The sequence below is a fragment of the Phyllobates terribilis genome, unplaced genomic scaffold, assembly GCF_046119375.1.
Source record: "Phyllobates terribilis strain yellow unplaced genomic scaffold, ASM4611937v1 Scaffold_4__5_contigs__length_816908805, whole genome shotgun sequence".
Taxonomy (NCBI): Eukaryota; Metazoa; Chordata; class Amphibia; order Anura; family Dendrobatidae; genus Phyllobates; species Phyllobates terribilis.
The window spans coordinates 211,015,059-211,028,820 of record NW_027362764.1 but is presented as its reverse complement, the minus strand read 5'-3'; positions in this window follow the sequence as shown (position 1 = coordinate 211,028,820).

Here is a 13,762-nt window from a genome sequence, read left to right as displayed (position 1 = left end):
GGCTGGAATCCACAGCGCAGGGAGGCCCAAGCTTTGTGGCCCCCCCCTGCTGCAAACTGCAGTCCGTAGCCACCCCAGAAAATGGCGCGTTCATAGAAGCGCCATCTTCTGGCGCTGTATCCAACTCATCCAGGGCCCTGGTGCGGTGGCTCACTGGGTAATAAAGGGGTTAGGGCCAGCTTTGTATTATCCGCTGGCCCTAAGCCCGAAATTCATGGCGGTCACGCCAATATTAGACATGACCGCCATGAATTTCTAGTAAAGTATTTAAAAAAAACACAACACCCAGAATAAAGTCCTTTAATTGAAATATGTAAAGAGAGGAGAGAACAAGGCGCAATGGGTGACTCAGTATTGCAATTGTTAGAGGGGTGTGAGGATGGCTACTAACCTTATGAAGTTGTGCACCTCTGCACAACCCCAGTGTAAAGCTCCACAAGCTCCGCTCTGTTGGTGGCTGTCATCTATTTCCAGCGGCGTTCACAGATCCTGATCTCTCGGTGGTGGATCACGTGGTCAGGTTAGTTGCATGTAACGCCGAGATGGACGCCCAGCTTCACCAACACCCCCGGCAGCGTTCCGGAGGGGTTAGGGCAGCGCAGCTTGGAAAACCAGGGTAGTGATTCTAATTAAATTCCTCCCACAGGTGAAAGAACAATAAGTTAAAGGCAGCTCTACCGCACCCCAACAGGGGGAAAGGGACAATAAATGGATATGAATAGCGGTACCAGAGCGCCAATAACAGGGCAAAAATATTAAAAGGACTGATTTATTAATATACACACAACGCGTTTCGGTGGACACAGCCACCTTCATCAGGTGGCTGTGTCCACCGAAACGCGTTGTGTGTATATTAATAAATCAGTCCTTTTAATATTTTTGCCCTGTTATTGGCGCTCTGGTACCGCTATTCATATCCCTTTAATTGAAATAAACACACAATTCTTTAATGTTCTAAATTAAACCATACTTACCGTCACGCCCATTCCAGCTGAAGCCAACGATCTCCTGCAATAAAAGTAAAATAATAAAGCAACATCATCCTTACCTTTCCATGGTTCCCAGGACAGCTTTAGCTCTGCTACATCGAGATGACAAGCTGGATGGCAGCAGAAAACTGCCATCCAGCCTGTCATCCCGCAGACACTGAGAAGCGCAGGCATGCTTGTGCTCCTCAGTGTCTGGCTGTGACAGCATCCAGATGAGCTGACAATGAACTCAGCTCACCTCATGCACATCACTGACAGCGTGGGAGAATTCTCCTGTGCATGCGGTGAGCGTGAGAGACTCGGCTCATCTGGATGCCGTCACAGCCTGACACTGAGGAGCGAAAGCAAGCCTGCGCTTCTCAGTGTCCGCGGGATGACAGGCTGGATGGCAGCTTTCTGCTGCGATCCAGCCTGTCATATCGATGTAGCAGAGCTGGAGCTGTCCTGGGAACCATGGAAAGGTAAGGATGATGTTGGTTTTCTATTATTTTTCTTTTATTGCAGGAGATCATTGGCTTCAGCTGGAATGGGCGTGATGGTAAGTATGGTTTAATTTACAACAATAAAGAATTGTGTGTTTATTTCAATTAAAGGACTTTATTCTGGGTGTTGTGTTTTTTTTAAATACTTTGCTAGAAATTCATGGCGGTCATGTCTAATATTGGCGTGACCCCATGAATTTCGGGCTTAGGGCCAGCGATAATACCAAGCTGGCCCTAACCCCTTTATTACCCAGTGAGCCACCGCACCAGGGCCCTGGATGAGTTGGGTACAGCGCCAGAAGATGGCGCTTCTATGAACGCGCCATTTTCCGGGGTGGCTGCGTACTGCAATTTGCAACGGGGGTGGTGCCAGAAAGCTTGGGCCTCCCTGCGCTGCAGATTCCATCCCCCAGCTGCCTAGTTGTACCTGGCTGGACACAAAAATAGGGAGAAGCCCCACGTATTTTTTTTTTCTTAATTATTTCATGAAATTCATGAAATAATAAAGAAAAAATGGCTTCCCTATATTGTTGTGTCCAACCAGGTACAAATAGGCAGCTGGTGGTTGGGGTCAGCCCGTTCCTGCCTGCTGTACCTGGCTGGACTCAAATATAGGGCGAAGCCCCACGTCAATTTTTTTAAATTATTTCAGGAAATTCATGAAATAATTAAAAAAAAATTGACGTGGGGCTACGCACTATTTTTGTGTCCAGCCAGGTACAGCAGGCAGGAACGGGCTGCCCCCAACCACCAGCTGCCTATTTGTACCTGGTTGGACACAACAATATAGGGAAGCCCTTTTTTTCTTAATTATTTCATGAATTTCATGAAATAATTAAAAAAAAAAATACGTTGAGCTTCGCCCTATTTTTGTGTCCAGCCAGGTACAACTAGGCAGCTGGGGGCTGGAATCCGCAGCGCATGGAGGCGCAAGCTTTCTGGGCCCCACCCACTGCAAATTGCAGTCCACAGCCACCCCGGAAAATGGCGCGTTCATAGAAGCGCCATTTTCTGGCGCTGTACCCAACTCATCCAGGGCCCTGGTGTGGTGGCTCACTGGGTAATAAAGGGGTTAGGGCCAGCTTGGCATTATCAGCTGGCCCTAAGCCCGAAATTCATGGGGTCACGCCAATATTAGACATGACCGCCATGAATTTCTAGTAAAGTATTTAAAAAAACAACAACACCCAGAATAAAGTCCTTTAATTGAAATAAACACACAATTCTTTATTGTTCTAAATTAAACTATACTTACCATCATGCCCATTCCAGCTGAAGCCAACGATCTCCTGCAATAAAAGAAAATTAATAAAGCAACCTCATCCTTACATTTCGATGGTTCCCAGGACAGCTCCAGCTCTGCTACATCGAGATGACAGGCTGGACCGCAGCAGAAAGCTGCCATCCAGACTGTCATCCTGCAGACACTGAGAAGCGCAGGCATACTTGTGCTCCTCAGTGTCAGGCTGTGACGGCATCCCGATGAGCCGAGTCTCTCACGCTCACCGCATGCGCAGGAGAATTCTCCCACGCTGTAAGTGACGTGCATGAGGTGAGCTGAGTTCGTTGTCGGCTCATCTGGATGCCGTCACAGCCAGACACTGAGGAGCGCAAGCATGCCTGCGCTTCTCAGTCTCTGCGGCATGGCAAGCTGGATGGCAGCGTTCTGTTGCGATCCAGCCTGTCATCTCGATGTAGCAGAGCTAAAGCTGTCCTGGGAACCATGGGAAGGTAAGGATGATGTTGCTTTATTATTTTTCTTTTATTGCAGGAGATCGTTGGCTTCAGCTGGAATGGGCGTGATGGTAAGTATGGTTTAATTTACAACAATAAAGAATTGTGTGTTTATTTCAATTAAAGGACTTTATTCTGGGTGTTTGTGTTTTTTTTTAACTTTGACTATGGGGTTAGTAATGGGGGTGTCTTATAGACGCCTCTCCATTACTAACCTGGGCTTGATGTCAGCTGGCATTATAAGCTGACATCAACCCCAACCCTATTACCTCACTGCCACCGCTACAGGGCAGTGGGAAGAGCGAGGCTAAGTGCCAGAATTGGCGCATCCTATGGATGCGCCATTTCTGGGGCGGCTGACGGCTGGTGTTTCTAGCCTGGGAGGGGGCCAATATTCATGGCACCCTTCCTGGGCTATTAATATCAGCCCCCAGCTGTCTGCCTAGCCTTTGCTAGCTATTAAAATAGGGGGGACCCCATGTCATTTTTTGGGGGGGTCCCCCATTTTAATAGCTAGTAAAGGCTAGGTATTCAGCTGGGGGCTGATATTAGTAGCCTGGGGAGCTCCGTGGGTATTACCCCCTTCCCAGGCTTCAAACATCTGCCCCACCCGTCTGCTTAACCTCCGCTAGAGACTAAAATTACAGGGAACCCCACGCCAATTTTTTTTTTAATAAATCCTTTATTTTAACACTAAATGACAAGTACAGTAATCAACACTGTCACTGTACTTCATATATATGTGACTGACATGTTTCTATCTATCTAATCTATGTGTGATTCTCTATTCTTTCTATTCTAAATTGTCGGGTACAGATGCTGAATTGCCGGCCGGCTTTTTTAAAGAGACGGTGCATGAAAACACTGTTATTTTTTTAAATAAATCCTTTACACTAAATGACAAGTACAGTAAGCAACACTGTCACTGTACTTATTATATATGTGACTGACATGTTTCTATCTATCTAATCTATGTGTGATTCTCTATTCTTTCTATTCTAAATTGTCGGGTACAGGTGCTGAATTGCCGGCCGGCTTTTTCAAAGAGACGGTGCATGAAAACACTAATATTTTTTTTAATAAATCCTTTACACTAAATGACAAGTACAGTAAGCAACACTTTCACTGTACTTCTTATATATGTGACTGACATGTTTCTATCTATCTAATCTATGTGTGAAGCTGTCTTCTTTCTGTTATAAATTGTCGGGTACCGGTGTATGCCGCTGCTGAATTGCCGGCTTTTCATGTTTCACTGTGAGCACTGTTCCCATCGATTTGGGCAACCACCTCCCCCAATACATTCTACATTATTGTTAGTTGTTTTCGTTCATGTAGAATTAACCTACAAGGAAAGAAAGGGTTTATTTTCATTCCGATATTTGTGTCCCATTGACTTGCATTGGTTTCCGGTATCGGAATCGGCGATATCCGATACTTTTTGGGTATCGGCCCGATCCAATCCGATCCGATATTTCCTGATATCGGAAGGTATCGCTCAACACTAGTCATAATTATATATACCTTGGGGTTATTTGAAACACTTATGGTCTATTTCTCTTTGCTCAAATTTATATCTAGTGGTGTGCCCCCCATTATTTATGAGGTCTTGTTCTCCAATGTTATTTTCTTGCATTATAATACTCTACATATGTTTATAATACCATATAGAATTAATTTCACCATGTACTGTACATATAAATGTCACAATATACAGTACATATAAATAATATTACCATACACTTTACATATATCTAATACATATACTGTACATATAAATAATGTACCTGGTAGTAGTGTACATAACCATATGTACACTACACTGTACATATATATAATACATACACTGTACATATAAATAATATTACCATATACTGTACATATATCTAATACTTATACTGCATATATAAATGTCACCATATACTGTACATATAAATAATACTATCATACGCTGTACATATATCTAATACATATACTGTGCAAATAAATAATATTACCGTACACTGTACATATATCTAATACATATACAGTACATATAAATAATATTATCATACACTGTACATATATCTAATAAATATACTGTACACATACATAATATTACCATACGCTGTATATATATATCTAATAAATATACTGTACACATACATAATATTACCATACGCTGTATATATATCTAATACATATACTGAAGTATGGAGCCAGCACACAATTTAAGTGAAAAAAAATGGATGATTTTTAAATCCCATATGCCGACGTTTCGGTCCAGCAGTGGGGACGTTTCTCAACAATTTTTTTCACTTAAATTGTGTGCTGCCTCCATACTTTTGGATATATTGAGGACTGGCATGTACCTGGGGGGCTTTGACCTTAAGTTTTTGCTGGTGCTGTTTTTTGTCGTGTTTTTTAATACATACACTGTGCATATAAATGTCACCATATATTGTAGATATAAATAATACTATCATACACTGTACATATATCAAATAGACATAGTGTACATATAAATAATATTACCATACACTGTACATATATCTAATACATATAGTGTACATATAAATAATACTATCATACGCTGCATATATATCTAATAGATATAGTGTACATATGAATAATACTATTATACACTGTACATATATCTAATATATGCACTGTACATACATATAAATAATATTACCTGTACATATATCGAATACATATAATGTACATATAAATGTCACCATATACTGTAGATATAAATAATACTATCGTACACTGTACATACAGTATATGAAATACATATAGTGTACATATAAATAATATAACCATACACTGTACATATATCTAATACATATACTGTATATATAAATGTTACCATATACTGTACATATAAATAATACTATCATACACTGTATATATATCTAATACATATAGTGTATATATAAATAATATTATCATATACTATTTAAATAAATAATCTATTTATTTGACATAAATACAGTGGGTAGAGAAAGTATTCAGACCGCTTTAAATTTTTCACTCTTTGTTTCATTGCAGCCATTTGGTAAATTCTAAAAAGTTCATTTTTTTTCTCATTAAAGTACACTCTGCACCGCATCTTGACTGAAAAAACACAAAAATGTAGAAATTTATGCAAGTTTATTAAAAAAGAAAAACTGAAATATCACATGGTTATAATTATTCAGACCCTTTGCTCAGACACTCATATTTAAATCACATGATGTCCATTTTCTTGTGATCCTCCTTGAGATGGTTCTTTCATTGGAGTCCAGCTGTATTTAATTAAACTGATAGGACTTGATTTGGAAAGGCACACACCTGTCTTTATAAGACCTCACAGCTCACAGTGCATGTCAGACCAAATGAGAATCATGAGCTCAAAGGAACTGCCCAAGGAGCTCAGAGACAGAATTGTGGCAAGGCACAGATCTGGCCAAGGTTATAAAAGAATTTCTGCATTACTCAAGGTTCCTAAGAGCACAGTGGCCTCCATAATCCTTAAATGGAAGAAGTTTGGGACCACCAGAAGTCTTCCTAGACTTGGCTGTCCAGCCAAACTGAGCAATCGTGGGAGAAGAGCTTTGGTGAGAGAGGTAAAGAAGAACCCCAAGATCACTGTGGCTGAGCTCCAGAGATGCAGCAACTATCACTACAGCCCTCCACCAGTTGGGCCATTAAGGCAGAGTGGCCCGACGGAAGCCTCTCCTCAGTGCAAGACATATGAAAGCCCGCATAGAGTTTGCTCAAAAACACATGAAGGCCTCCCAGACTATGAGCAATAAGATCCTCTGGTCTGATGAGACGAAGATAGAACTTTTTGGTCATAATTGTAAGCGTTATGTGTGGAGAAAACCAGGCACTGCTCATCACCTGCCCAATACAATCCCAGCAGTGAAACATGGTGATGGAAGCATCATGCTATGGGGGTGTTTTTCATCTGCAGGGACAGCACGACTGGTTGCAATTGAAGGAAACCTTAATGCGGCCAAGTGCAGAAATATCCTGGATGAAAACCTCTTCCAGAGTGCTCAGGACCTCAGACTTGGCTGAAGGTTCACCTTCCAACAAGACAATGACCCTAAGCACACAGTTAAAATAATAAAGGAGCGGCTTCGCGTTTGGAGAGCCCCTGTGTGCCTAAACAGTGGAGCTCCCCCACAAGTGACCCCATTTTGGAAACTATACCCCTCAAGGATTTTATTAAGGGGTATAGTGAACATTTTGAACCCAGAGGTACGACACAGAATTTGATAACATTAGGTCATCATATTGAATAAGTTGTCATTACTCTTGAGTACAAGTGTTCGCTACTTGAGTTTGCATCGGGTACTCAGGTATGCACCATGTATCATGGGTGCTCAAGTGAAATGCTCGAGTCCCCACCCGCATGTTTCACGGTTATTAGACACCCCAAAAAAAACATGCGGGGATCGCTCGTGCATGGCAGGCAATCCCCGCGAGGTTTTTTTGTCCGTGAAGCATATGGGGCGGAGACTAGAGCACCCGCGATACTCAGTGCATACCCGAGCACCCGATGCAAACTCAAGTAGCGAGCACTTGCGTTCAACACTAGTTGCCATATCGTCATCTTTTTTTTTTTTTTTTTTTTTTACCTTTGAAAAAAAAAAAAACCCCAACCCTAACATTAGCACAACCCCAACCCCAGCCCTAGCGTTTATTTTTTACGCCGCTCCTCATGCGGTATAAGTGATGAGATTACTTTATTCTTCGGGTCGGTGCGATTACAGTGATACCAGAATCATATCGGGTTTTTATGATTGACAGCTGTCACACACTAAAAGACACATATTTTGTAAAATCTAGTTTTTGCATCGCCTATTTTTGGCCGACAGAGTCATGTGATGGCTTGTTTTTTGCGGGATGAGTTGACGTTTTTATTGGTGCCATTTTCAGGCATGTGAAATTTTTTGATCGCTTTCTATTCCAGCTTTTGGGAGGCAGAATAAACAAAAACCAACAATTCAGGAATTGTGTTTTTTTACATTTTTTTATTCTGCTCCAGGTGTGGTAAAATTGATAAGGTAGCTTTATTCTTCGGGTCAGTACATTTACAGCGGTACCACATTTATATCGTTTTTTATGTTTTGGCGCTTTTACACAATAAAAGCTATTTTATAGAAAAAAATATTTTTTTGCATCGCTTTATTCTGAGAGCTGTAACTTTTTGATTTTTCGGATGATGGAGCTGTATGGCGGCTTGTTATTTGCGGGACGAGATGATGTTTTCAGCGATACATTTTTTATTTATATTTGTCTTTTTGATCGCGTGTTATTCCATTTTTTGTTTGGCGGTATGATGATAAAGCATTGTTTTTTGCTTTGTTTTTTATTTTATTTTTTTACCGTGTTCACTGAAGGGGTTAACTAGTGGAACAGTTTTATAGGCCAGGTCATTACAGATGCGGCAATACCAAATATGTGTACTTTTATTGTTTGTTTGTTTTTTTTTCTTAATAATATTTATTGATGGGTACATTATATTTTTATTTTTAGTAGATTATTTTTTTAATTTTTTTTTTAAATATTTTTACAATTTATTTATTTATTTTTTTTTTTCACTTTCTGGGAGTTTTTTTACTTTTTTACTTTGTCCCACTATGGGACTTTCACTTTTTTTATTCTGATCGCCTGCATGGCACAGGAATGCAGCACCATCCCTGTGCCATGCAGGCAGTCAGCGCTGGACAGGGAGAAGATAGTTTGGAGATGCAGTGCGCATGTCCAAACAATCTTACTGCTGTCTGGTGACCCGGATGTTGTCATGACGACATCGGGTCGTCATAGCAACACCCGGGAAGCCGCGGCAGACAGCACTGGAGGAGATGAGTATACCGATCACCTCCCCTTGCCACCGCAATGCTGCGATCGATTTCGATCGCAGCATTGCGGGGGTTAATGTGCTGGGAGCGGTGCGGGACCGCTCCCTGCACATAGTACCGGGTGTCAGCTGTGACAATCAGCTGACACCCGGCAGCGATCGCGCCCGCACAGCCTGTGCGAGCGCGCAATCACGATGACGTACTAATATGGGTCAGGGTCTTAAAGCCCAGGGCACTGACGCGTATTAATACGTCATGGGCTGTAAAGGGGTTAAAGAGAAAAAAAAATGAACTTTTTAGAATTTACCAAATGGCTGCAATGAAATAAAGAGTGAAAAATTTAGAGGGGTCTGAATACTTTCCATACCCACTGTAATACTGCCAACTATATTAACATACATTCATTCATACATACACATTGCATTAAGAAAAGAACTGTAATCCCAGTGGTCTGTTGCAAGCCTCCAGGCCATTAGCCTAGTGTGTTCCAAATAGGAAAACAAATACAATGAAGACACAACTTCATAAATGTTCAAGTAAAAAAAATGGTCCCTTTATTCCCCCATATGTGTAATATTTCTATTCTAACTCATAGAGGCCCATGAGGCTGAAATGTCCCACATGTTGGTGGATAAGGAGATCAGCTATTTTACTCTTTGTAGTGCTGTGACTACTTTGGATTTATTTTTTTTCACATCACAACAAATATACCCACAGAAATATCTAGACACATTACACACATGTAATTAACACAAACATACCTCTCCTAAAGATTTGTGTCATGCAGCCAGTGAACACCAATAACGTCCTTTCCATTTGCAGGACAGTAGTGAAGGGAAGCCATAGGGTGAATGAAAAATCACTGGCTTGAATGGTCTAGCAAAGGTAGATGACACAAGACTGATGAGCCCAGTGATTGGCGGAAGAGGACACGAGGTGTAATTGTGATATTAGCACTGCAGTCCTGTAAAAAAAAAATCAGGGCAATGGCGGAGAGGACGCACTGGAACAACAAGGTGAGTTAGGCTGATTTTGTTATTTTTAGATAAAGGTAGTCTATGCCTAAAAAAATAAACATGGAAAACACCTTTAAGGCTTTGCACAAGCTTAAACTTGTATAGAGCTGTAATATATTACCCTTAGTATTCTGTATTAGTCACCCAGCTGGAGCAGATTTATTTATACTGACTTCAATTTCTACAGAATAATTAGACTAGATGTGCAAATTTATTATTGTGGTTCATTTTTGTTGATAAATTTGGCGCATCTTTAGTTATCTTTGTACAAATTTATATCACCTCTTAGTTGGTTTTCTCTAGGCCAATTTTTTTTGGCTGGGGCATTTTAAGGCATGCTTCTTTACTAGTACACCACACCAATTCCATTAAAAGCATGCAACCTTGCTCTGCGTTCTTAAAGAAGCACATACTCACCTACCAGCGTCTTCTCTGGTATCTAACACTGATGAAGTCCTCTTCTCAGTGACGTCACCTTTCTTCATACTATCCAGCTTACTCTATGCGTGAGCCATAAGTCTCTTTTACAATGTAAGCCCATGGACCCTCATTCTGAGCCTCGTTCTGACACTTCATAGGCTTACATTGTAAAAGTCACTTCCAGGTCATGCAGAGAGCAGCGTGACCCAGAGAGTCCGCAGAGTGGTGACGTCACTGAGAAGAGGAGCAGAATGGCGCAGGATCCAAGCTTGCAAGCAGGACCCTCACTTTTTGTTGGTATCTGAGCTATGTGTTATTGTGTAATGTGTTTATTGTCTGTACAAGTCCCCTCTAAAATTTAAAGTGCTGCTAAATATGTTGGCTCTATCGAAAAAAAAAAAAGATTATTATTATTATACTGGAGAAGGTGGCAGTAGGCGAGTATATTCACACACTGAGATGTCAGTAAACACAGATTTATTTAAAAAAAATCTTCAAGAGAGAGTGTCTTTAAAGCACCACTCCAGCGTTTTGTTTTTTCTCACTGCTGGAGTGACGTTTTAAATGTAAGGCTCTACCCCCGGTCATATACTGATTCTCTGGCGTCTTCCCCATTTTTCGGCACCACTCCGATCCTGCGGCACCATCTTGTGACAGTAGCTTCTGACTGGTCGGAAGTCAGAAGTTACATCACAAGCTCTCAATACAAGTCTTGCAGTACAATGCAAGCCAGGCCAAGGCTCTCATAGACTTGTATTGAAAAGTGACCTCTGCGTAGCTCCATGAACCACTGGAGCAGTCGGCAGGTCACTTTTTGCTGGAAACCGATGGGAGTAGTGGAGAAAACAGATGAAAATGCCAGAAAGGTGAGTATCAGACAGGGGGCAGGGGACTTACATTTAAAGCTCCGCTGGAGTGGTGCTTTAAGAACACCATGAACAACACAAATTTTTTGTTGTTTTTTGAATAGTAACTCTGTTCTATTTCAGCTTAGTAGCATTTGACCATATACAGTACAGACCAAAAGTTTGGACACACCTTCTCATTTAAAGATTTTTCTGTATTTTCATGACTATGAAAATTGTACATTCACACTGAAGGCATCAAAACTATGAATTAACACATGTAGAATTATATACTTAACAAAAAAGTGTGAAACAACTGAAAATATGTCTTATATTCTAGGTTCTTCAAAGTAGCCACCTTTTGCTTTGATGACTGCTTTGCACACTCTTGGCATTCTCTTGATGAGCTTCAAGAGGTAGTCACCGGAAATGGTCTTCCAACAATCTTGAAGGAGTTCCCAGAGATGCTTAGCACTTGTTGGCCCTTTTGCCTTCACTCTGCGGTCCAGCTCACCCCAAACCATCTAGATTGGGTTCAGGTCTGGTGACTGTGGAGGCCAGGTCATCTGGCGTAGCACCCCATCACTCTCCCTCTTGGTCAAATAGCCCTTACACAGCCTGGAGGTGTGTTTGGGGTCATTGTCCTGTTGAAAAATAAATGATGGTCCAACTAAACGCAAACCGGATGGAATAGCATGCCGCTGCAAGATGCTGTGGTAGCCATGCTGGTTCAGTATGCCTTCAATTTTGAATAAATCCCCAACAGTGTCACCAGCAAAGCACCCCCACACCATCACACCTCCTCCTCCATGCTTCACGGTGAGAACCAGGCATGTAGAGTCCATCCATTCACCTTTTCTGTGTCGCACAAAGACACGGTGGTTGGAACCAAAGATCTCAAATTTGGACTCATCACACCAAAGCACAGATTTTCACTGGTCTAATGTCCATTCCTTGTGTTCTTTAGCCCAAACAAGTCTCTTCTACTTGTTTCCTGTCCTTAGCAGTGGTTTCCTAGCAGCTATTTTACCATGAAGGCCTGCTGCACAAAGTCTCCTCCTAACAGTTGTTGTAGAGATGTGTCTGCTGCTAGAAATCTTTGTGGCATTGACCTGGTCTCTAATTTGAGCTGCTGTTAACCTGCGATTTCTGAGGCTGGTGACTCGGATAAACTTATCCTCAGAAGCAGAGGTGACTCTTGGTCTTCCTTTCCTGGGGCGGTCCTCATGTGAGCCAGTTTCTTTGTAGCGCTTGATGGTTTTTGCAACTGCACTTGGGGACACTTTCAAAGTTTGCTCAATTTTTCGGACTGACTGACCTTCATTTCTTAAAGTAATGATGGCCACTCGTTTTTCTTTACTTAGCTGCTTTTTTCTTGCCATAATACAAATTCTAACAGTCTATTCAGTAGGACTATCAGCTGTGTATCCACCTGACTTCTGCACAACACAACTGATGGTCCCAACCCCATTTATAAGGCATGAAATCCCACTTATTAAACCTGACAGGGCACACCTGTGAAGTGAAAACCATTTCCGGTGACTACCTCTTGAAGCTCATGAAGAGAATGCCAAGAGTGTGCAAAGCAGTCATGAAAGCAAAAGGTGGCTACTTTGAAGAACCTAGAATATAAGACATATTTTCAGTTGTTTCACACTTTTTTGTTAAGTATATAATTCCACATGTGTTAATTCATAGTTTTGATGCCTTCAGTGTGAATGTACAATTTTCAAATTCATGAAAATACAGAAAAATCTTTAAATGAGAAGGTGTGTCCAAACTTTTGGTCTGTACTGTAGTTGCACATAGGATGCCTGCCACTTTGTAATGTAGAGCCATAGGGTCTTCATGTGCATTGCAGGCTCTGTGTACCTTGGTATGTGTTTCGTCTCATACATCACACAAATGCCTATGTTTATTGCCTCCCAATAAAAATTGTCCCAGGTGTAGCATATACAATATATGTATGATCATAATTCACTCCATTTATAGGGACCGATATGGCTATATGGCTGCATTCTCCGTTCAGTGATGCAGAATATGATAGTGCTATAAATTAATGGCTTGTAGATAGCGAAACAAAAGATTTGTCACATTGTGTTGCTATTATTTAATCAGCGTTTTATGATAAGTTACTCATCCTGTCTCGCAATATTTGCTTCATATTCAACCACACAAGTACATGTTACTTTCTATTGCATCAAGCAGACAAAAACCATTGTGGTTAACACTATGGGGCTTGATGGGTCGGGCTAAAGAAAATGTGATTTATTATAAATGAGGAGTAATGAATGTGAATTGCTATTAAAGGAAGCACTTCTATTAAATTTGTACATTGTTCTGATGACCGGATGTTCTGTTGCTAAGTAATGGATCTTGTACAGTATCTCTCTTTTAAAATCTGGATATTGCAATGACTGATGAAGGGAGTGTCAGATG